At 40.1% G+C, this 23273-nt stretch overlaps 1 long non-coding RNA gene across 1 annotated transcript in view; it reads right to left on the reverse strand.

Annotated features, from left to right (window-relative positions):
* LOC112993282 (uncharacterized) overlaps positions 1-23273 on the reverse strand; it is a 110563-nt gene that overhangs the window by 45173 nt on the left and 42117 nt on the right. Inside the window, exon 2 of the long non-coding RNA XR_003261691.2 lies at positions 4905-5190. This is a non-coding gene — a long non-coding RNA (uncharacterized LOC112993282). The remainder of the gene's footprint in view (positions 1-4904; positions 5191-23273) is intronic.

A 23273-nucleotide genomic window follows, 5' to 3' on the forward strand; every position in this document is an offset into this window, starting at 1 on the left:
CATCAGAGAGCATGCTGATTAAGCAAGTTTATCTGTATAAAGGGTCTGTATGTTGAAGGAAGGCAACTCAGTTTGGATAACGCAAGGACCCATCTAGCATGAGTCAAACACTGGACGCTCTAGCTCCTTTGCATGTTTTCCCCTCCCATTTGAGGCTGTTGTTCCCTTAGCTGCATCCCCGCGTGCCGGACTCGTGCCGCAGCTGTGGAGCGTGCCTGGCGTGGCTGGCACCGAGGTCAGTCCTGCCTATTGGACACTTTTCAGTCTCCTCTTTACCTATAGTTTTCAACTTACTCACATTCAAAGAGAGGTTACATCTGTAGTTAGAGGTAACATCATTTTACTGCTGAGTGGAGACAGTTTTTCCTTTGTTTTTCCTTAAATCTTTCCAGCATTTCTAATAACTAAGAAAAATAACTGTCTTAAGCCAACAATCATGATGACAGAAAAATGCTTTAGACCTTACCCAACTAACTGGCATTTTTCTTATTTCTTTAAATGAGAAATAAAGGTCTGCTTTAAAATATTTATTGGGTGGTTGACATATCAGGCTGTGAATATTTTTATTGAAACAATTCATCAGAATAAATATCATTCATGGAGAAAAAGTGACAGTATTCTATAGACATGTAAACAAAATTAAGCAAAGTAATTGAAGAGCAGTCACAGCCAAGAGATACTACTCCTACAATGGGTATAAATCTCAACCCAACCTTCCTAGGGAATGCTGCTCCGCAAGCTTTCATAATAACGTGATTCTATTTTGTTTAAGCAAATCCTGACTTTCCGTGATACTCATGATAACCAAGTTAATGGGACAAACTGTTGGTGCGAATAGGCAATACCACTGGAACTACGATGCAAACTGTAAATCATATGAAGAAATAATTTTGATCAATAATAGTGCTGAGCACTCTAGGAACTGGTTACAGTCACAGAGAACTAACTAGAAGCATGCAGGGCCAAACTTTCAACTACAGCAGACCAGCACGGTTGATCCTGGATGCCAGAAAGAAGGGTCAGATCCCCAGAATTAACAGGGTGCAGTGTGAGGGCATCTGTTCTCATTTTACGCAACATGGGACAGAATGGATCACACACCTGTAACCAGCACTGGCTTCTAGATAGTCATCCCTTTATCTGCACAAAGAATTACAAGAGGATTTACCTCACATTAAAAGCAAAAGAGGATCATACAGTGAATTATTTTGCAATTTTAGAGGGCAACAATGTCCTAAAGCGATGCCTTTCTCTGAGACTGCTGAACACATCCAACGTGCAGATGAGCAGAGTTCCACTCATGTCCATTCTTTCACGCTTGGAGGTAACACGACCCACCCGGCTCTGGTGGCCTCCTCCCGGGCAGCAGACACTGAGCATTACCGCAAACTGAATCACTGACCAAAGGCACTGCCCATTAAAGGAAACACAGGACTTCTTCCACTGAAGAAAGCCATAAAACAGCTGATATTAAGAAAAAACACGTATTTTCACGTAGGGTACAGTGTGAGAAACTTATTCTTTGTATACAAGTATAGGTAAAATAGGCTTTTGAACACTTCTGCCGAGCTGCACCTTCACACTGTCCAACAGTAACGTTAAGAAACAACAACAATGCAAATAAAAATCACCTAAGATCATAGCAGCGATCTGGCACACACGCTGTATGCATCTCCTCCATGGCATAGGGAATGCTTAGAGACTGCCTATTCGGTCTCATATTTCCCTTACAATCCATTACTTCACAAACAAGTTTAAGCCCAACGTTTATTTAAAGCGTCCACTGTTTGAGCTGGTAATAGCTGGTAAACCCTGAATTCATCTCTCTCTCCTTCCACAGTGCTTATTAACATTCTGAGTTGCTTCAGAATTAATAGCTACTGCATGCGGTTTTGGGGGAGCAGAAAAATGCGAAAAAATATTAGCTTTATAAATGGCAAAATAAAATAAAAATAGCAGTAGATAATGGTTTTGTCATATCTACCAAAAGTAAAAAAATTTCTTGGCTTAAGGTTTTCTGATTCTTTTTTCCTAAAAAATATCTCACATAGATGTGTGAAATATTTACATTTGCCCCTACAAGTAGTTGGCTAATAGGAAACCATCTCTCTTCTCCGGTTCCACAGTCTAGAGGAGAGGTCTGGTCTATTAAACAAGTGATCCTGCTTGAAATACTAGTGATGATGTATTGACCCAAGCAAGCTTTAACAAATCCATCTATGTTATATGCAACCAAAATTCCCATCTATTCAGGCAGTGAGCAATCAAACAAGCACGTAAGCTCTTTGAGACGATGCCTCCCTGGTATTGGGACATTTAGATACATTATTCTTTGTATGCTCCAGATGCCACCCTGGTAAGCTCAGTCATACCCATCTAATAGAGCTCTTCATACATACCTACGCTTCCCACTGGTATTAACGCTGCAGACACTATAAATGTTTCTTGTCTCTGATGGATCTCATATCTCTTCATAGCCCTCATAACTTAAGTTCTCAAATGCCTACTATGGATTTGTAAGCATCTCTTCTACACATAGATCAATTCAAAGGGGAAAAGCATTTTTTTCCAGGGCATCCTGGAATGACTACTGCATCCCTAACTCAAAGAGGACCAGGTGAAAAGGAGGAGAACCAAGGGCTGTAAACCACATGAGGTGATCAGATTACTTCCTCATTCAGAAATGCTGTTTAATTGTTACTGCTATTTAGTAACACAAGAGAGGCTAGATTGCATTTTCCACCTCTGCTTAGATTGCCTAGTCTTTTACAGTAAAACACTAGGCTTTCAGGAAATTGTACGTTCTGCAACTAACCCGTTTTACTCTAAAGGGTGTCTGGAGAGCATTATGCTAGCCCAGGTAACAATGACAGATTCCAGTCTACTGCAGGTAAAACGTTCCACTTCAAACATGTTTTTAGACAGAATGCCAATATCTGTCATAATCAACTTCAAGCTCTTGCTGAGCAGCCTTCTTGTCTTAGCCAGCCTCCTGAGGACTAGGTTAGACAAATCTCACAAAAAAGAATTTCCATTTAAATGCATCAATCCTTCTAATTTTAAGTAGTACCCACTATATGAGAGAATAGAGACAGACATATAAAGCGAGTAGGTTCAATGGATTTATTCACATTATTGAAGGTATTCGGCATTCGCTTGCCTGTTGATTTGAATCTGTGTATTTCCAAAACAGCAAAGCCTAAACTCTCGGTCCAATTATATGTTGAAGAACAAACATTCAGTTCAAACAAGATATAGCAGGCTGAATAATCAATTCTAATTTAGAGTCCTGATACTGGCATGTCTCAAATTATTCTTTTATTTTGCTTTATCCCATATTTTATTTTAAATTATATGTATTTCACAGGCCATGTTACATTAAGAATTTTAGTAGAATTACTTAGAATTTATCTCACTGCAGAAGAGCAGGATCTGTTGCTATCTTCTCAAATATTAGTATTTTGCCTATAAAAAGACATTATACATTGAATAGGCTGCAGTTAAGAATTTTTCATGTCTTTATAAGCCAAACAATAGAATAAAAGCTCATGGAGTCACATGGAAGTATATAGTCTTTCATCCTGAGGCCCTTTAAAATAGAGACCATCCCACGGAACAATCAGTGAAGTCTTCCCTTCTGAAAGACAGAGCTCCGAGGAAACCCCTGGCTCCCTTTATGTAGGGCGGCATGGCTGCTTTCACAACAGGAAGCTGTCTAGCTGATCCGAAGTTATACTGTGGACACTCTCGTCTTTTTACAGCTATCCAGGGGAAGGTGCCATAAAGTGCCTCCACAGGCCTAATTCTAGGATGTGGATTTTGACAGAGATGCTGCTCATAGTCATGAAAGTAAAAGCTCCATAAAATCTGAAGGAAGCAGAGTGTAAATTGAATCTAAATCGGCCCCAATACAGTAAAAACAAAAGCTTTTTTTTAAAGAACAAGCTCTCTTCTCAGTCTCCTTCAACAGTTTGTACATGCATTTTATGACTGAACTGTGTGGAACAAGTACTCTTCAAATCAGCCGGTTGGAGAGAACAGGTTCCTGTCTTCTAAAGATGACAGACCATTAAATGGAGTACTAAGTACCAGCTACTTCTCTTTGCTGTAATTATGTATTGGGCCAGTAGCTTTTATTGAGGTAGGTTAGAAATTATTGCTCATCTGAAATAACTACTCTTCTATGTGAACTTTCTGAGGTTGCATTGGCCTTCTCAAAGGCATTTATAAATTTTAAAATAGAAAGATACTGAAAACGGGGCAATTCATGGAACGGCTTATAAGAAAGAGATGCTTTTGTCTCAGCATATTGGTTCGAATTTGGATGGTTTGGAAAGAAGCTTGTCTGCAATTCCATCACTGAAATGACTTTGTAAAGGCAAAAAAAATCAAATAGATTAAAGAAGAAAAGGTCTGATTCTGTTACTGGGACACAAATACAGCAGTATTACTAGTAAAACATGGTAATTCTAAGTATTATATAAGGACAGCAAAATCTGACTCAGAACCTATGGATGAAATATAAAATTAATACCTTAAACCACCAGTATGCCTTGAGCGATTTCTCTAGAAGTGTATTTACTGCATTTAGCAAAAGTTGCACCAACATAGACTGCAGATTCCAAGTCTACTAATCAGAAAATCATGGCTTTCATGGATGGAAAAAAAAAATAATTTGAAGAACTGACAAAGTACTTCCACAGAACAATTTGAGAAGATGTATGACAAGACCCTAAGACAGTCGTACCAGCTCATCACTAAATCATTCCTAACACACCCAAGAAGTGCTCAAAAGACTTTTTAAAAGTAAAATCTAGTTCTTTTCTAAATACAAACAGAAAGACTAACTTTTAAAATACAAAACAAACGATAAAAATAAGAGCATTTGTACATAGACATCTTACCGTGTTGTCATTGGATAAATCCTTTTAGGCTTGGTTGAAATCCAACACAGGGACTTTCTGGGTCTTGGTAGACTGCACGGTTCCCTCTCAGCACTAGTGAGAGCCTCTCTGTCACCTCGTCCTTCCGGCAAGACATCTGCCACCGACTCCTCTCGCAGCCTGCCCGGTGCTGCAGGCTCCCTCTGGCCGGGCTCCCCTGCCCGCTGCCCTGAGGCTGCTCTCCCTGCAGCACATTCAATAGCTCCAAGGCCAGAAGAGTGTCTCTTCCTTTCCAAGAAGTCATTTCCTTTTTGAAGAACATAATATATAAATAAATAAAATATATATATCCAGCATCAGGATACGGAAGAAACTGTTGGATAAAAACTCAGTTTCCTTATCTTTTCCATGCTTCTTTTTAGCTCAGAAGTTCTTTTAAATCTCTATATGATTTAATTAATTTGTGACAATCTTATCGTTAATTAAATCAATTAACTAATTAAAATATATGAAAAAGCTAATCACACAAATAAAGAAGAGATACTGAAGACCCTACAGTTCTTTGTGGACTGTTACTTTATTCCTTGCTAAGGGCAGACTCACATGGAGATGTGTGAAGACAATGAAACTTAACCAAATAGCTAATTATCAGCATTCAAATTCTTCTTGTTGTATTGCCATAGTGGTGAACAGAAAGTGTTGTGATCCTATGTGTCCATGGAGAGACTGAATTGCTTAGATGAACTGTGCATATGGGCAAAAATATATTATAGCAGCTGCTTTCCTGCTTCCCTAGAGAATTCTCTGTTCCCCAAGGACCTGATTTGGTTCCTTTACATCTTAAATAAAACAACCATCTACAAAACCACCATTATTATCCCACAACAGTTTGATCATGGTTTATCACCAAAATCTGCCTTGATTCACCACCGGTGGAACTGTTCCAGAATTCTGTTCAACACAGGTAGAGAATATATGTATATACACACACAAGTGTGTGTGTGTATATATATATATGTATGTGTGTGTATATATATATGTATATATGTGTGTGTGTGTGTGTGTGTGTGTGTATATATATGTGTGTGTGTGTGTGTGTAAATAGGGAATACAGATTTTGCATAGCAACTGTGATCCACTGCTGACACAAAAGATTTAGGAGGAAATGCTTTTCTTCAAAGCTTTTTTGTCAGGTATCCTCTAGAAACAAAGCTTATTCAATGACCCGTGTATCATCTCTACCCAGGAACAGCGGTTCCCAGGGATTTTGTGACGACCCACGAATGAGCAGAGACATTCCCACCAGCTGGGGCAAGGCCAGCCTGCCTCAGGTGTTACCCGGCGCAACCCGCTTGCAGCCCGCGCAGCCCAGTCAATATGCACACGCCCCAGCACCAGCGGCAGAACCGCTGTCGCCTATCTAGGGCTGGAGAGTTGTTTGAAGCTTTGTGGCAGGAGAGAGGGATTAGGGAGCAGAGAGATCCAAATTTGAAAGGAAACAGGCTTCAGGACTTTTTCTGCTGGGTAACAACAGCATACACTAATTGTTATTACTGAGCAAGGCTGCTAATTTTCCCTTATAAGCAATTGTTAACAATGCTCTTTGTTTTTTAAACCCTATCTTTGAGGGAACTCCTGTTGCAGCAGAACTGTTCTCAGGACAGAGGGAAGGCACTGTTCATAAGAGAAAGAACTATATTATTAGAGTAACTGATACTGTTGGAAAAAATGGGCCACTTTCCCTGCACACTGTTACTTCTCAGGCAGAAGAAGGTCCTTACAAACCTATTCTGCTTTCTCATTCTTTTCTTCCTTTCTTAATTTTCTTTCCAGTTGGGCCATCATTTTAATGTACTTCTCTCCTTCCTCAAAATGGGGCTTCTGGCCTGAAACAACAAAATACTATCTTACAGTCATCTAACAATGAGATAAACTACCAGATTTAGAATGCAATTACTTAAATCCATTACAAGCCTTCCACGATGGTCTCCAGAGGTCCCTTCCAACTTCAACTGTTCTGTGACTCTGTGATTGTAACACATAATTTTTATAATTCAAGAATGGAAACATGCTTTCTGCTGAGAAAAGAATGGAGGCCAGCAGATCTAAACAATTCGTTGGTCTAGCCATGTTCTATTTAGGCCTGTGGATGCTATTAAGGGAATTCCCTGAGCTGGAAGAAACAGAAGCCCAGCAATAAGAAAGGGGGAGAACTCAGTTAATCATCTTGCTTTTACATTCAGTCCTTTGAGTTTTCCACTTTGTCTCTTGTTTTGAAACCAAAGGGTCCCCACGGAAATTCATTTCTGTAGAGGTAGCTGGGGAAAAGGATGGTTCATTTGAACTAAGCTGAGAAGTCATGCACTGGGTTTCAGTGTAAACAAGCTCAGCTCCTTATTGATTTGAACTTACTGAGGCAAACTTATTTGGGGATCATTAAACATGTAATGACCAGCATCAGAGTATTTTGGCCCATGGCCATCCCATTCCCTATTGGCGCAAATCCTCTGCACAAATTGCTGAATGACTGTAGTTCACAGCAAACACTCAAAAATAACTTCCCAGCCTTGGTACACACTCAGGAAGTTCATAACTTCCAGCACAGGGCAAGCAATGGGAACCAGTTATGCACCAAGGGTTTTGATGAGCAAAGACGCAGTGTCTCTTCTTTTTCTGGATTAAACTGTAAAAACAGAGCTTTTCCATTGTTGTTTGTTTTTCTCTTTGAGGGGTCATTAAAACTGATTGCTCTGGCTGATTTACAGGAACTCAGGTTAAAACAGTAAGAAGCTAAAATGCTTACTGAGAGGATAATGCAATTTGCTTTGGTAGTTATATCATTGCAGGTGGGCACAGCTCTAAGTCTGAACATTCCCACAGAAAAATATCCTCAAAGCATCATGTTAATAGACAATAGAAAACATTCAGAACTGTTTTCACAGAGAGGATAATTCCTGGAGGCAGAATATTTGCTAGTGAAATAAACTAAATTAACTTTTTAAATTAACACTGTGTGACTTAGAAAGATTCAACCAACTAACCCCTTCACCTCCAGTTAAAAATCGTTTGCTCCTTGATGGAAGAACAAACTGGACCAACCCTCTACTCTGTCTAGTAATTTTGTTACTCAAATAATATCAGCAAATATCTATAAAGAAAGAAAGCCTATGATCTTTGATGAGAATTTCTATTTTGTTCCTCAACTGAATACAAATGTGTGTAACTCTAATCCTTCTCAAATTGACAGCACTTTACCACAAGTCAAAGCCGTACATCTCTCTCCACCATATACACTTAAAAAGAGTCCTTGTTATTTTCAAGCCAATCATACAACAACCGCCACATATCAGGCACTGCAAGTGCCTGGCGAGAAGGCAGCAGACCTGCTTGGCTAGAGCTGTGTAGAATGTGAGAAAGTTTTTGATTACAGCTCTATTTTCAATATTGGACTGTCCCCTTCACATATTCCTTGGGGAAATGACTCTCCAGGGGAAAAACACTGCTTTAAAACACAGCAATTCCATCTCACCGTTCTGGATTAGCTAACCTGCTGGAACTGCAGGGGCTGGTCGCATGCGAGTCTCTTCCTTCTTGTCCCGCGCCAGGCATTCTCCCTAGGTGTGCATTACATAAAAAGTACCGCTCCGTCCATTTTCCTATCGCGTGCTCTGCTTCTCTGGAGCGCAGCCCTGGCTCATGCCGCACAGGGCTGACGGAATGCACAGGCATCGCACTAAGCTTTTGGAGTCCTCCGTTCTTACCACAACACGGGAGCTAGGCTTGGATAAATCGATCACCTTCTCTCCTTAAACCCAAACATGAATGTCACCTGCTGTGGATATTAGGTGTAGGCTTCTCCCTTTGCTTAGGATATTATTGCTAAATCATGCAAAGGGGTAAGAAAGACTCAAATGCATCATGTGGTGCATTCTCCTGCCCCATATCAGGTAAAACATTTCCAACAGATGGTTCTGTATCCACTCTTTAAACATCTCCAGGGACTAAGCTTCCCCAGCCTCTCTGTGCCACCTATTCTAGTCCTTAATTATCTTTGTCATCGGAGAATTTTTTCTACAAAGTTCCTCCTATATCTGCCTTTGTTGCTCTCCTTGCCTCACAACTGGAACATGAGCACAGTTTGTTCCCCTTCCTCTTTGCAGCAACTTTTAAAATATTTAAGGACAGCTGCATGTCTCCCCTCAGCTGTCTTTTGTTTGGGCTAAAATCCAGTTCCTTCCCTTTTTCCTCACAGGCCAGTAGAGTTTCACAGAAAGTGGATATGAGGACAGAGCAGAGCATCTGAGGTCACATTCCCTACCAGTGCCCTGAATTTCGGTCTGAGGAGGCTAAAGGAGAGTCAAGACATTTTCCTTACAGAATGTGAATTACACTCCCAGCTGAACACTTCCTCTGTGGTGGCACTTTTAGGGCTCTTATCAAACAACCAACCAGCCACCCTCAGCGAAGCAGTAAAGACAGAATTCAGAAAGGCTACAAGCAGCTGAGACTACATCTGAAATAAACCATGAAAGAACAACAGGAAAAGCTTTTTTCATTCTTCCACTAACCCACCCCAAAACTTCACATTTACATAGTAGCAAACCTTTCTAGATGGGGAGTTTCCTCCTATAACATGGAAGAGGTTGCACATCACCAGGGCTGCTGGGCTGCCAGCCTCAGCCATCAGTGGGTGCAGCTGGGCTCCTTCCTCTCACAGCAGGGCAGCATTAACATTTTCTCTGCCATTTGCTGAATAGATGCTCCAAGTACCTTACACCAATACGCTCAGTTCTGACTCATCCTCACAGCATAGCAACACCATCCCAAAGCTTTAAAAGTCATCACTGGTGTTCCTGATTGGGAAAGTAACATAAGAATACTGAGCATTTACAAATAAACGGATGAATATGGAAGACCAGTTCTTTCGAATGGGAAACCCCCTTTTTTTCACTGCGAAAGTTAACTGCATTGCTTTATTCACTTACTTTGCACATATCAGAATTTTTACTGACGAGTTCAGTACTTCCCGGACTACCTGTCTCTCTCAGAAGGGAGCAAGTGGGTGCAAATGAGAGCAGAGCCATACCTCTGACACCAAAGTTAACCAGGGGGGTTTGCCTAGCAATATGGTGCATCAGCATGAATTTGGGTGGCATTGTCGCTCAGAAAGTGTTGTATAACATGTAAGGTCCACTGCAAATGAGGAATCTGATAGCTCAATAAGTAACAAAAGCAACGTCAAAATTAAGTCTGCATTTGGATACACATAGACAGGCCCCGTATGTTTCCTTGCTGAGGATTCTTGAGGAAGGAGACCATTATCACAACATGTTTAAAACAATCTAGAGGAAAAACACATAGCCTCGCATCATCTCATATCTACAGATAGTACATGCCCAATATGTATTTGGATAGATACTGAGTTAGAAAAAACAATTGAACCCTATTTTCCCTTCTACAAATTGCCAGCGGGATAATTTTTATAGAGTTTTCACAGCTTCGTTATCTAAGGTAAAGTTAGAAGATAATTTTTAATGGACATAAAATGGTGAATATGTAGGAGGGCAGCTAAATCTCAGGTGAGCTTTTCTGCTAAATGGGCTTGCTTTAATTATATAGATGAGAAGCCAAAAAATGGTGTTACATATCTAGCCATTGAGAAAAAACACAGTACATAGTCCTAAGTTCCAAAATTACAAGATTAAAAGCAGCATATTCATTCTTCCAGCCCAAGTCCGCTTGCTCTAATTTTTAAATGTATGACTGAAAAAATGATAGTGGGTTAAAAACTAGAAAAGAGTAAGAAAATTCTCCAAATGAGGTACAGGATCTCTTTTCTAGCTCTCTGTAAGAGGACACTGAAGTACAGAGCAAGAAAATGATTTATCTATCGTCACCCAGAAGCAGGGACAGAGCCCTGATGCCTGCATTTCAAGCCCGTGCTCCTTTGGCTACTACCATCAATAACATCTACACCAATGCAGTCTGCTGTTGTGCCAGGTAACATCCACTCTAATATCAATACAGGCAATTCACACGATCCAGGAAGGGCAAACTGATTAATTTATTTCATCAGTATGTATAAAAAGGAAAATAAATAAATAAGCTGTAAAATAAGTAGGAAGCAAAACAGCAGTTATCTTACATTCTGCATTGGCCTTAAGTGTCTCACTTTATAGCGAGAGTGTATTTCACTGTTACTAAATTTAAGGTACATTACTTTTAAGCCATAGGAATCTGTCAGAGTGAATTCTTGATCTACGCTTGATAGATGACATTGACAGACAGTTGGCATTTCAGGACAGTCTGTGCAGCACTTTCAGGCTATACAAGGGGAAAAAAAGAAGAAAGAAAAGAAAGTAATTATGATCACCAAAGACACAAAGCTCTCTCTGCCTTCACCCACGGTCTATGAGCATTCCCCCGCACCCTTCACCTTCCACATTTTTAACCATGTATTTAACAACGGAATAAAAACTAACACAGAAGCCACTCATCGAAAGCAGACTGGAAACGTCAGGTTGAAATCACAAGTTGCAGCATGGAAATATGAAGGAGCTCAAGGCCTTTACAATTTTTTTTGGTCTGATTTGTGAATGATTTGTGGATATCTATAGGAGGCATTCATTTTCCAAATGGCTTTGGGTAGCATGTTTCTAAATAAATACATAAGCAAGCCCCTTTTCTCTTAAACTGTGATAGTTGTGTTCACATTATAATTGCTAAGTGATATTTGTTTTCAGAAAAACACATTAATCATAGAAGACATGACCTTTAGAAAGATAACATACTCTTTTTTTTTTTTTTTAACCTTTTGACAAGATACTGCATAAGTTAAGGCAGATCACACTTAATGCAAACACAAGACTAGATAGTCATTAAATTGTACCAGCTATAATTTTCACTTAAGAAAAATATACAGTTAGATGAAATTATTTCTGCAAAGTTCAGTGAAGCATTGCTCGCTGAGCTCTTGTTTAATTACTAGATAACATTTTCATAAACTGATTTTACATCTCATCAATAGCGTTCTTCTAATAAAGAAGACCTGGATGTCAGAAGGAAGGCAGAAATTCCAGCTGAGGTCAGAATACCTGAGATGGAAAAGATTTTTGTACAAAAACAGAAAACAAGAATAACTGCCAGTCCATGATTTTTTTTTAATATTGTTTCAAGTATTTTACCTGGAGAGAAGAGAAGTGGCTTAAGCTGGAAAGACAACACTTTTCCAATATGTCTACAGAAGGTTTGTTCTGTTTTATTTCCTTGGAAAATCCATATTGTAGAGGTCATTTCAGTGAAAGCCATAACGCAAATGGCTGAAGAAAATATGCACTCTCTTACACTTGTGCACATGCATGAACATATCTATAATTCATTACAACTGGTGAGAGAAGGAATCATAAAGGGAAAAATCATAGTTTATCCTTATAAATCATCTAAGCTTTTTGGCATGAAGGGGCATGGATTGGTACCCTGGCTTTGCAATGCCCATCTCCAGTAATATAATTATGTGGTCTGTCAAAAATGAAATTGCCTGTCATGAAATATTGCACAATCCCATAAATAATTAGTGTTTCCATTTTCCAAAGCAAATTGATAAAACTGATATTTAGCTTCATTCTTCCAGCCCAAGCAGCTCTGCCAGACTTAGGATGTTAATTCAATCTTTCACAGTTGGAACGACAGAAACAAAGATTTTCAAACTGAATTCCCTTGCCAGCATGAAGGGCAAGTTAGATTTAGATGAGCTAAAGGAGGCTCAAAGTCAACGCAAATGCCTTTTAAAACACAACGCATATTGTAACAATTTTTTTTTTCAAAATCTACTCAAAGTAGCCATTCCTCTGTCAAATTCAGTGAAAGGAAAGATGCCCTCTGATTGCAGGGAATACGGGATGGGGCCTTCTGCCTGAATATTTTAGCAGTCCTAAGTCAGAGGTCATTTGGACCAAGGGCATTCTGTATTTTGGCGATACCAATATACCTTTCCACAGAAAACATAGCTGAGCAGCAATCTAAGCGATCACGTGAGTCTGAAAGCAGATCTTGTCCGTAGATCTGAAAACTGTAATTCCACAGATGACACCCACCAGTGCCTCACGCTCCCACATCAACTTAATTTAAGGACAGAAATTTCTGCACAGAGAAGTGAATTCGCTTCACACAAATTAAAAATAAAAGCAAACTTAAACAGAGGGAAGTATGGATTTGGGCAGCATTCAGCAAATATTACTTTCCAATACAGGCAGGAATCTTAAGTGACTTTTCCGCTTCTCAAGGCCTGAAATCCTGGCCAGACTGCTAATGAAGTTGACCGAGCAAGACTGGCTGCTTCGCTAGAAAGGCAACAGTTGAAAGCTAAGGCAAGTGTCAATTTTGGCCCAATATTTGTTTCTGGAGACTGACACATAAATTAGGGATAGAACTGTTCAAAAATCAAAACCATCCTACAGAGAATATCAAATTCATTCAGATGGAAGAAACAAGTCTTGGCTTATTTTAGTCGTTTCCTAGGAAAGCAATTCAAATATCACCTGGATTAAACCTTTATCAGCTTGAGCTGTCTACATTTCTATTAGTACCCTGAATTGCTTTGGGACACAGACTATGAGAATGACATGACACTTGTAATTTAATCTTGATTTTGTACATTGGCAAAGCTTGCAGGTGCTTCCAAAGAAGCCGGCAGACAGGTCTAATAGGGTGTGGAGAATTTGGACACCGAGAGGTGCACTGTCTGGTCACAAGCGTGTGTCAGGCTGGAGTGAGTGACACAAAGCAGATAGATAAGAGCCCTCAACTGCACAAAGGCTGTGATTATGAGGCAACAAAGTACTGCCCAGAGTGTCTTATTATGATTACAAAATTGATCTATGGTGTCATAAAAACAACAAAACAAAAGACCTTCTCAAGGGCTGCAATGAAATCCAAACATATTGTCATTTACAGCTGTCCAGATAGGCCTTTCCACATACTAGCACGTCAGACAGATTCATCCAGTACCCAAAAAATACCCCGCAAGCCCACACAAGAAAGAAAACAAGCAAAGGGAAGATATGATGCAGAGTGGAGAGCAGACGACTTTTCATCTGCTCCTGCTGTTTTGAATAGTGTCAGTATTAGTGAAGGCTGAGAAGGTGCAGCAGGGTATAAGTCCCATCCTACCTAAAGGAGGGACTGTCTTCAGATGTTTCAGACACTCTTCTCTGCAGCTTTTAGCACAGCTGGCCTGTTGCAAATGTCTCCATCTGATTTTCTCTTTCCTGAACTTGCTACATTAGTGGACCAGAGATAATTACAGTGCATTCCCTTAGCATCACTTTCGTCTTCTGCCAAGTAGAGCTGCTCAGGAATTTTCTGATGCAATGGTGTCCTGAAGGGCATTCCTCCAGCCTAAGGCCTGAACTAGAGTGTGCATGAGTATATTGAGTATGAAGTTCATAACCTGTGACTTTCCTGTCAGCAGGGTATTTTCACAGTAGAAAAATCCAACAGCAAAAGATGGCAATAGGATGACATGGGGCCAGCTGGTGGTACGCTGCTTGGCTAGCAATGGCCTGTTGGGCTAAGTCAACGGGGAAGTAGTGCTGATGGTCGACGCCGCTGCTCACCTGCTCCATGTTCAGGGCAGCATTAGGGTGTTTCCAAGGTGGGGACGGGACTGATGGCAGGAGTGCCAAGCACAGGAGGTAGCAGGCATTGCGGACCATCAAGCTGACCTCCACTGTCGATGGCTGCTCTTGCTATATTGCAAGGAGGACCCAGAGCGAATAGCAATGCTTAAACCCAGATGACACTTGCCAGGACTCAATATTTTACAAGTCAGACAAGACCCAGGACAGAGTTTCATCACAACTGTTGGGCCAGCAGGAGTTTAAGCTTTACAACATCCTAGCTCTTCATCTGTTAAACTCATGCTAGAAATCTCTGAGGGATCCTTTTCTCTTTTTCGAATAGCTTTTGTTATTTAATGCTTAGACCATTTGCTTAATTTTGAAACCAACTGGATGTAACGTTCAAAAAAACGCCAACAAAATTCAGACAAAATATCTCCACCAGCTCAATCACAAAGCCTCCCAAGCTTGGTCAGTAATATTTATAACAATCTGCAAAAAAATTACTAATATTCCTCATAATCACCTGTAACGTTTGTAACATCTATTTGTCATATATTAACTCCTAAATTACCACGTGCAAATGGTTCCCTAATAGAAATTATTATCTAAGTTTTAATTAAGGATTTCATTTCTGGCCTTTTGTGAATTATTTGATTGGTCTCAAAGAAACAACTTAAGTGATGTGTTTCTCAAAATAAATGGAAAGAAATGTATTGCATACACCTGCTGAAATGACCAGAACCATGTCTTTTCTCCCATTCCTAGCAGCATTGCAGCACAGTGCCATGTTGTCTCCGGACAGCAAAGTGTCCCACTCAGCGACTTAGGACTCTGTGTCATGAGAGCCTTCGGATGAAAATGTATCAGATTTAATCTCTGCTTTGGTTGCTGGTAATTCCCATGGTCTTACTATAGGATGAATGTGAACATGTGCACAGACTATCGAGTGGTCTCCCTCAATCTCAGTTGGCTTTGCCATCCTGGAAAGCTGCAGCTGTCCCTGTCTGTGATCGACCCCCTCAGCGGACCAGGGCTTTTCAGACACTGAGACGGGCTCTCTCAGCGCACTGCCACTGTGATGGCAAGCAGACAGAGATCCAGTTTAGAGGGAGTCAAGAACAGAAAGGTGTTAAAAATGACTCCTCATGCAGGGGAGCTCTGTTTGAGTATAACAGAAGATGCTGGATATCTCAGATCCAGCATATACTGCCAGACTGTTTTCATCATCTACTCACACTGCCCTTAGGATGTCACTGCAGCCAGCCTGCAGATGAAAGTATCAGCAGATTCACCAAGAATTGCTTTTAAATAGGTCCTAAGAAGACTCTGAGCTGGCTCCACTGGTCACACTGCCGTATGCCTACCGTGCACAGGGTCGGCGAAGGCTCTATTTAACATTTCCCTTCTGCATACATAAGGCAGTGAAAAGATCATGGCAGGGTCATGGGCTGCTCAGGGCCAGCTAACAGTTCCTCCCCCCACAGCACACCATCATTTTGCCTTTTCAAGTCAAATCAGGAAGTCTTAGCATTCCTGACTTTAGGCCGTCCATGCGCTGGGGCACTTGCAGAAAGGAGTCTGAGGACACTGTTTCAGGCTGTGAAGCTCAATTCGAAATTTGCTGCCTTTGGGAGGATATTACTTCCAATACCCTCAGCCTGAAATGGAAAAAGTTTTAAGTTTTTTACGCATTTTAAGCGTTTGTGGTGAAGAAAACATAAGAGATTTTACCACAGTCCAAATTCCAGAAGGAATATGCAGGAAGCTCTTAGAAAGATTGGTCAGACATTTACAGTGTTTTTATGACTACGATTTTCAACATGCTGGACCAGTTTGTCAGCTGGTATAAATTAGCATCGTCCCAATCATTCAGTGCAAATAGTATCTGTATATGTACTTTAGTGAGAGCAAAGCCATCCTATGCCAGCTGAGATTTGTTTCCAGGATTAGGGTCAAACGTGTCTCAAAACTCAAGGGTGAAATTTATTCAACGTGGCTGAATTTGCCTTGATTTTAAGTTGCAAGTAGATGCTCCACATAATTTTAATGCAAATGCATAAGTCAGCCCAGGTTCATTTGAAATGTATGCACACAGACTAAGTGTTTCTTTCAAATACCCAAACTAGATACTTTATTCAGCTCCAAGTTTCATTGCAAACACTTCACAAGGCTCAAATTCAAATCAATTTTCAAATTCAGGTAACATTAACCTGCAATTTTGGCAAAGCAAACTCTAGAAATGGTGTCTAGTCCTATCACATAGCTCTCTGGGGTTTATTTCTTAAAATATACAAAATAGCAACCCTCAAATTAGCATTTAATACATTACTCTCAAGTATGCTAATTGTGATTAAGATCCTCATTACTCATTTGGATAGAAATCAAAGCACTTTCAGAAAAATCATAGTAAGAAAAAAATCACAGCCTTATCCTTCATTACTTTACTCTTAGACTCTAAATGATTAGAAGTGTAATGTGTCTGAAAGGAAAGAATTGGTCTACATATATGAGGTTAAAAACTCTATTTTGTTTTGTTGGGCTAAAAATAGGATGCGTCTTTTTTCTTCTTCAGAATTGCTTTTTCAATACAGGTATTTATGGCATAAAGTGAGTGAGTGAAAGATTTTTTTTACACTAGTGCTAGACTTTACAGAGGCGCGAAGACAAGGTCTATCAGTTTCTACTCTGTTTCTCTGTATATGACAGATTATTATGACAAATCAGTAAGAATGAGAAACATGAAACAATGATATTCTGCATTATTAAGCTGAGATATTTTTCATAAATTCTTAAGTTTTATGAAGTAGGCAATATTACGCTAGGTTATTTGAAAGGTCAACCAGCTACTGGCTTCTAGGAAGAGAACATCAGGATTGATGAGAAAAGAACAGCCTGACTTAGCCACTCGAAGAAATGGAAAGAACAAAAAAAGAGAGGAAAATACAGCAAAAATACAAGTGAGCATGCTTATTAGACAAGCTAGATATGTTACTAGGTTTCCCTCCAATGGCTCTTTTCAAGTTTGAAACTCTAGATTCTTTTTATTCTTATTCCTTGTGCCAGAGGAACAAAGCTAAAAACTGAAGTTTCCCCTCCACTGGAAACAAAATGAGGATTTTTGTTATTTCTTATCAATAATGGAGTATGGCATTCTGGTCAAGAAACAAAAAAAAGACAGTCTGTGTGCCAAGGAGTTTTCTAGTTAATCGTATCAATATACTATTATTAATACACAGCATCAGATACATTTAAATGTTCCACGCTGCACATTCAAGTGAGAATTAATAGGGGAAACTGTCATTCAGCAGTAGATATAAAAATAAACTACCAATCCAATATACATGCAATATTGCAGCCTACAGAGGCTGGTTCATTAGCAAACCCCAGCTGTTAGAGAGTGCTGTGGCCTGTCTCTCTGGAAAGGGAGGTTCGGGTGAGACTGCCTTGCCTTGGGAAGCCCCATCCCCATAGCATCTGCTGACGTCCTTGGCTTCAGCTCAGCGATCTAAAACCCACCTTCCGCAGCATCAAGGTGGAAACTGTAGTTACTACTAACTGAGCATGCCAGGCACAGGTAGTATTTCTTCACCAGAGATTCAACAGTGCAGGAGACAGAGCTCTCCTGGGGCCACTTCAAGATTGTGGATGAAACTTGTAAGAAACCCAAAAACCTTATTACAAACTTTATCACCTTCAGTTCTCAGGAAAAGGTGATTTTTTTCACCTTACTTCTCTAACAGAATACATACTTGAACAAAGAACAACCCCAGAAGTCTACTAAAACAAAACCTACCCTGTCTACCTCTATGAGAAAAGAGAAGCAAATGCAGCACAAATAATGGACACTAGTGACTGCTCTCAACGTTCTTTGGGAAGACATCAGGTGTTATGGTGCTCACTATAGTATTTACATGCCTGTGTAGGTTACACTAGACTAAAACAAAGTTACTTCTGTGAGGAGGACACTTCATATCCTGAGAAAGGTAAAACAGAAATCCCTGCTTGTGATTTAGTAATTTGTAATGTCAAGCAAAGTCAGGTAAGCAGCAAACAAATATCTTGCAGTAACTATGGCTATCAGTTAGCACTACACATAAAGAACGGCCGGCCACCAGGCTGAGCTCTGAAGAGGAAGCAGAATATTTTAGGTCCACGGAAACTGAGGATGAATATGGCCAGTACAGAACCATTTTTGCAGATTAAAAACTCCTCTCCAAACATTTCCTCAGCTATATGTATAAAACACAGAGTCAATATTGCCTTCAGTCTAACCTGCATACTTGAGAGTTCACAGACATGTCCCATCATTATTAATCTATGTCTACCTTAGTGATCTTAGTAGTTGCTTTAAAAAAGAAAAAAGAAAAAAACCCAGAAAACACAGTGGCCATGTCTTCTAAAGCCTATGCCCCTCTGTCTGCTGAAAGCATGCAAGACCAGATTTCCCTTCAATACCTGCGCATCAGCTGGCTATCTTGGTAGCTGACCACCACAAATGCCATGCAGGTGTCTACAGGTTGTTCAGGAGGGACCTCTGTCCTCTTGGAAGACAGGCAGGAAGCAGAAAAAGCTGCACCAGGCCACACCAAAAGCATCTGCATTTCATAGCTATTTATCTTTTTAGAGACTTGCTGCAAGCTAAAAGAGCCCGAGAAGAGGAGTATGTGAGGTTCAACAGCAGTTCAGATGTAGGAGCAACGATCTACATGCACCATGACACCTAACTCTTCCTTTCAGTGCTGTTATTAGCTTTCAACAGGAGCGATGAAATACCCCTGGTTCCAAACACTGAAAAGTGGTATAAAACCCAGTGCACCATAAGAACCAAAGCACCCTCAAGGGGACTAGCAGATCTAAATGAGATTTTAATGTTAATAAGTGCTGACTGACCTTTTCCATTAAGTAGCTCATACATCTCCAGCAGACAATGGAGTACTCATGGCGCACTAGCAATAGGTTAAGTGGACAAACTCATCCTTTAAAAGAAGTTAACAGTCCCCATTTAAAAATGCAATCAGTTTCCTGAAAGACAATTTAGAACAACATTTTTGAGGTCATGATCAGCCCTAAACAATACCACTACAAAAACATTAAACTTCTGTGGAATTAAAAATCATGGGACCGAGCTGGCACTACCCTGCTAAGACTCTGGTCTGTGGCTGCGAGTTTCCTTCCATCAGAAGTATTTAGAGCTCTGTTGAGTGGCCCTGACAGTAACCTGGGACTCTCAAGATTGTAGTTCAGTCTCCTGGTTTCTAGCACATAACCAGTGATGTCTTACTGAAGTGAATTCATTCATCTGTGCCTAAGTTTCCAACCTATAAAATGGGAATATCATTCCTCACATCATCAGGAAGCCAAGACAGTTCATCCCAAGGTCAAGACAAGCACATCAGGCAAGTTACTCCATAAGCACTAGAACTAATAAAGCCTGTGTGTCTTTTTTCCCCCCTTTTCCATCATGTGTTGCAGGAAATCCAGCTTATTCCTTCATCTCCATGACATCTGCAGCAAACAAAAGGCAGCACAAGCAATACCCAGGTCAAAGAACAGTTGGCCAGCCAGTGCCTGCATGCTGACTGGCACACCAGCTGCTCCCAGGCAGCATGTGTGACTGCCCAACTCTGCCAACCTGCCCCTTAGTGAACAAGCACTTACACTTGTCTACTCTGCCCAGCCTCCACTTTCTACAAAAACTGTAGGAACAAACATGCCTACTACTTCCATCCTCTTTCAAGTTTAGCTGGAATTGTCTGGTGAGTTCAAAAGTCCCTGGGAAGTGACAGATCATATATGGTTACATTTTCAGAAAACCAGCCTAAAAAAGGATGGGAGGTACTTTAGGAGGGTGTAAGAATAACTTGGTGCTGAGCCACACGTTAAAATGCATTTCACTAAATGAAACCATTAATAAGCCAGAGAAAATTCTCCTCTTCCTTGAGACATTGAAAAGGATTAGGAATAAGGCCGGTCTGCATCGAGTCTCTCATCCAACTGAAGCCCTCTAAACTCATTGAAATAATAAAGTTTGATGGAAACCAAGTGGAGGTGAAACCCAGAAAACAGAGAAAAGAAAGGAGAGGGAAGAATTTGAGGTGTTCCCCATTCTCCAATCTCTGGTTTCCCTTCTCTTTCTCATTTGGATTTTTTCATGAAAATTTTCTCTGGATCATAATTTCATTCAAAGGCAAATTTCAGAACCTGAAAGGGCCTTCATTTTTTAAAGAACTAATTGGAAACTTTTTTTTTTCTCCACTTCTTTTCCTATTTTAATTAACACTAGCAATTAGGCATAGCTCTATTCATCTCAATGGAGGCTAAAACATCTACAATATCTGTGATTCCATTCATTATGCCCCTTTAGCTACCAAGAGAATCAGTCACCTTACATTTTAAGTACTGTTGCTTATCATCACTGAACTGTACCATTTCCCACTTTTATACCTTGACCAAAAGCTAGAAGCAGCAAAAATAGTCTTTGAAAAGCAATAAACCTGCCTGTAGGGTAATAAAGTGGGTATGACTCATATCTTTGGAAGTCCACTCAATCTTATGTCAGATTGAACAGTATGATGAAGACTGCGTGTTCTGAAATGGTGAAGCACTCTCCAAAATGAGTTTTGGGACTCGGACTGATCACCCAGCTCTGAGGCGAACAGGTTTCTCTGTCAGGTTGAATGTCTCCCTTATGAACTCCATGTGGTGTGTCCTGTTCGCTTGTATATTTTGTGATTTGGGTTCTCTTGTGGCCACAGCTGAGGCTGTATTTACAACTTGCAAGGAATCAAAGAGTCTCACCAACTTACCATAGAATCTTGAAATGCACAAGACTTTCTTCTAAGAAATCGTAATTCCAGCCAGCTTCCTTGTGACAATATGGACCATAGCACCTCAGGTTGAATTGTCTCTCAGAGCTTCTTGTAAACATCAAAAGAAGAGAGAAAGCATGTGGGTCATACCAGAAGGATTCCCTTTTGAACCAGCTGAGGGCATGGGAAATCACCCCAGTGCACTGGGAAAGAAGCACTTGGATCCAGCACGAAGACTCACAGTGGGAATTCAATCCAATTCAAGCGTGTGCTCTTATGCAAGCAGTAGTTTTCCTAGTCTTGCCAATCTACATCTCTTCTGGTATACCACAATACAAAAACATCCGAAACTGAGTTTAATTATATCACATAAAATGCATGCCTAATTACTTAATTCATTTAAACACAACTCTCTCAGCTCTGCTGTTACAAATCCTTAGGAGCTAATGATAGGTACAAAAAAAGACTAATACAAAGAAATACATTCAGTATATCTTTATTATAGCACTCTGCTTTTGCACTGCTCTTTCATCCAAAATATCCCTTAAGGGTGTTCTCTACTGATGCTCCTCTGCCACCGAGTCGATACTAAAAAGGCTGCCTATCTATAATGCGATTATCTCCTGACCATTGCTTAGTTTTTAAACTGAATACAACTAGATTACATAACAGGCAAAGTGGAAAGGCAGAAAGTAAAATGTCCAGGAGGCTAGCATAAAAGTCGCAGATCAAACTCATCGCTTTCAAGCAGCAAACTTCTGCTGGATAGGACACATGGGATTTGGATCTTTGGTAGCTATCGTGACAATCTGAAATAAAGACATGTAGAAAAGAAAGAAAAGGACGTGCAAAAAGCAGTTTTCAAAGAGTGCCATCAATAATTGTGACTTGTCCCTTCTGCGAAGACTCTGGTGGAGAAGATAAAACCTAACAGTAGTCACCTAGAGTAAGTGACTCATCACTTCCAACATGAACTCAGCTGTTCAGAGAGTAGAGTGAGCAACTGATTTAAGCAACCTGCGTACAGGACCCTATACCAGAGTCCACATAGAAAACATAAATATTGCAACTGGGAAAGCAGAGTGCTTGACTGTTGGAAACACTTGGCTTTTTCACAGAATCACAAAACGGTTGAGGTTGGAAGCCGCCTCTGGAGATCATCTAGTCCAACCTTCCCACTCAAAGCAAGGTTACCTAAGGCAAGTTGCTCAGGGCTGTGTCCAGTCAGGTTTTGAATATCTGCAAGGATGGAGACTCCGCAACCTCTCTCGGCAACCTGTTCCAGTGTTTGATCACCCTTCCATTAAAAAAGTTTTTTTCTTACATTTAAACAGAATTTCTTGTATTCAAATATTTGTATTTTACCCTTATAAAAAATGAATGCTGTAGGAAAACAACCAATTCTGTTTTTTCCTGAGATCTGAATCATGGCACTCATGACTCATTTTGTCTTTTTATGTCATAGGAACAGGTTGCACTTGCAACATAGCGATACAAGAGAACTGACATCTTGGGATCACTAGACTTTGATCACCAGTTGTTTGAGATGTACTTTGCTGCACATTTTTAGCACCAGAAATGTAGGAAAAAAGCCAATTTGCACTGGGTTTGTAACAGCCCTTAGTGTAGGGAGGTGCCTTTTATTTTGAGGGATAAAAATAAATTGCTGGCAGAAGCGATTAGGTTTATTTATTGTCTAAATCTATTGTCTAGTATATAACAAAAGCCACAAGGGCCTTCAAGCCATACATGACTGTTCTGGTAAAGCTGTATAAAGAGTAAAGCAATAGTCAAACTACATGACTTAAACGCACCAGAAAACAACTACTTCATTTTATAAATATGTTTCAGTTAGGATTCTTCACTTTATATGACAAATTGATTGCGCTCCATGATGGAAAGTATGTTGAGAATTAACTTGTTCTTTGAAAAACAACAGCAAATTTTTTAAGAGTAAAGAA

Source organism: Dromaius novaehollandiae, chromosome 6 (genome assembly GCF_036370855.1).
Source record: "Dromaius novaehollandiae isolate bDroNov1 chromosome 6, bDroNov1.hap1, whole genome shotgun sequence".
NCBI classification, from domain to species: domain Eukaryota; kingdom Metazoa; phylum Chordata; class Aves; order Casuariiformes; family Dromaiidae; genus Dromaius; species Dromaius novaehollandiae.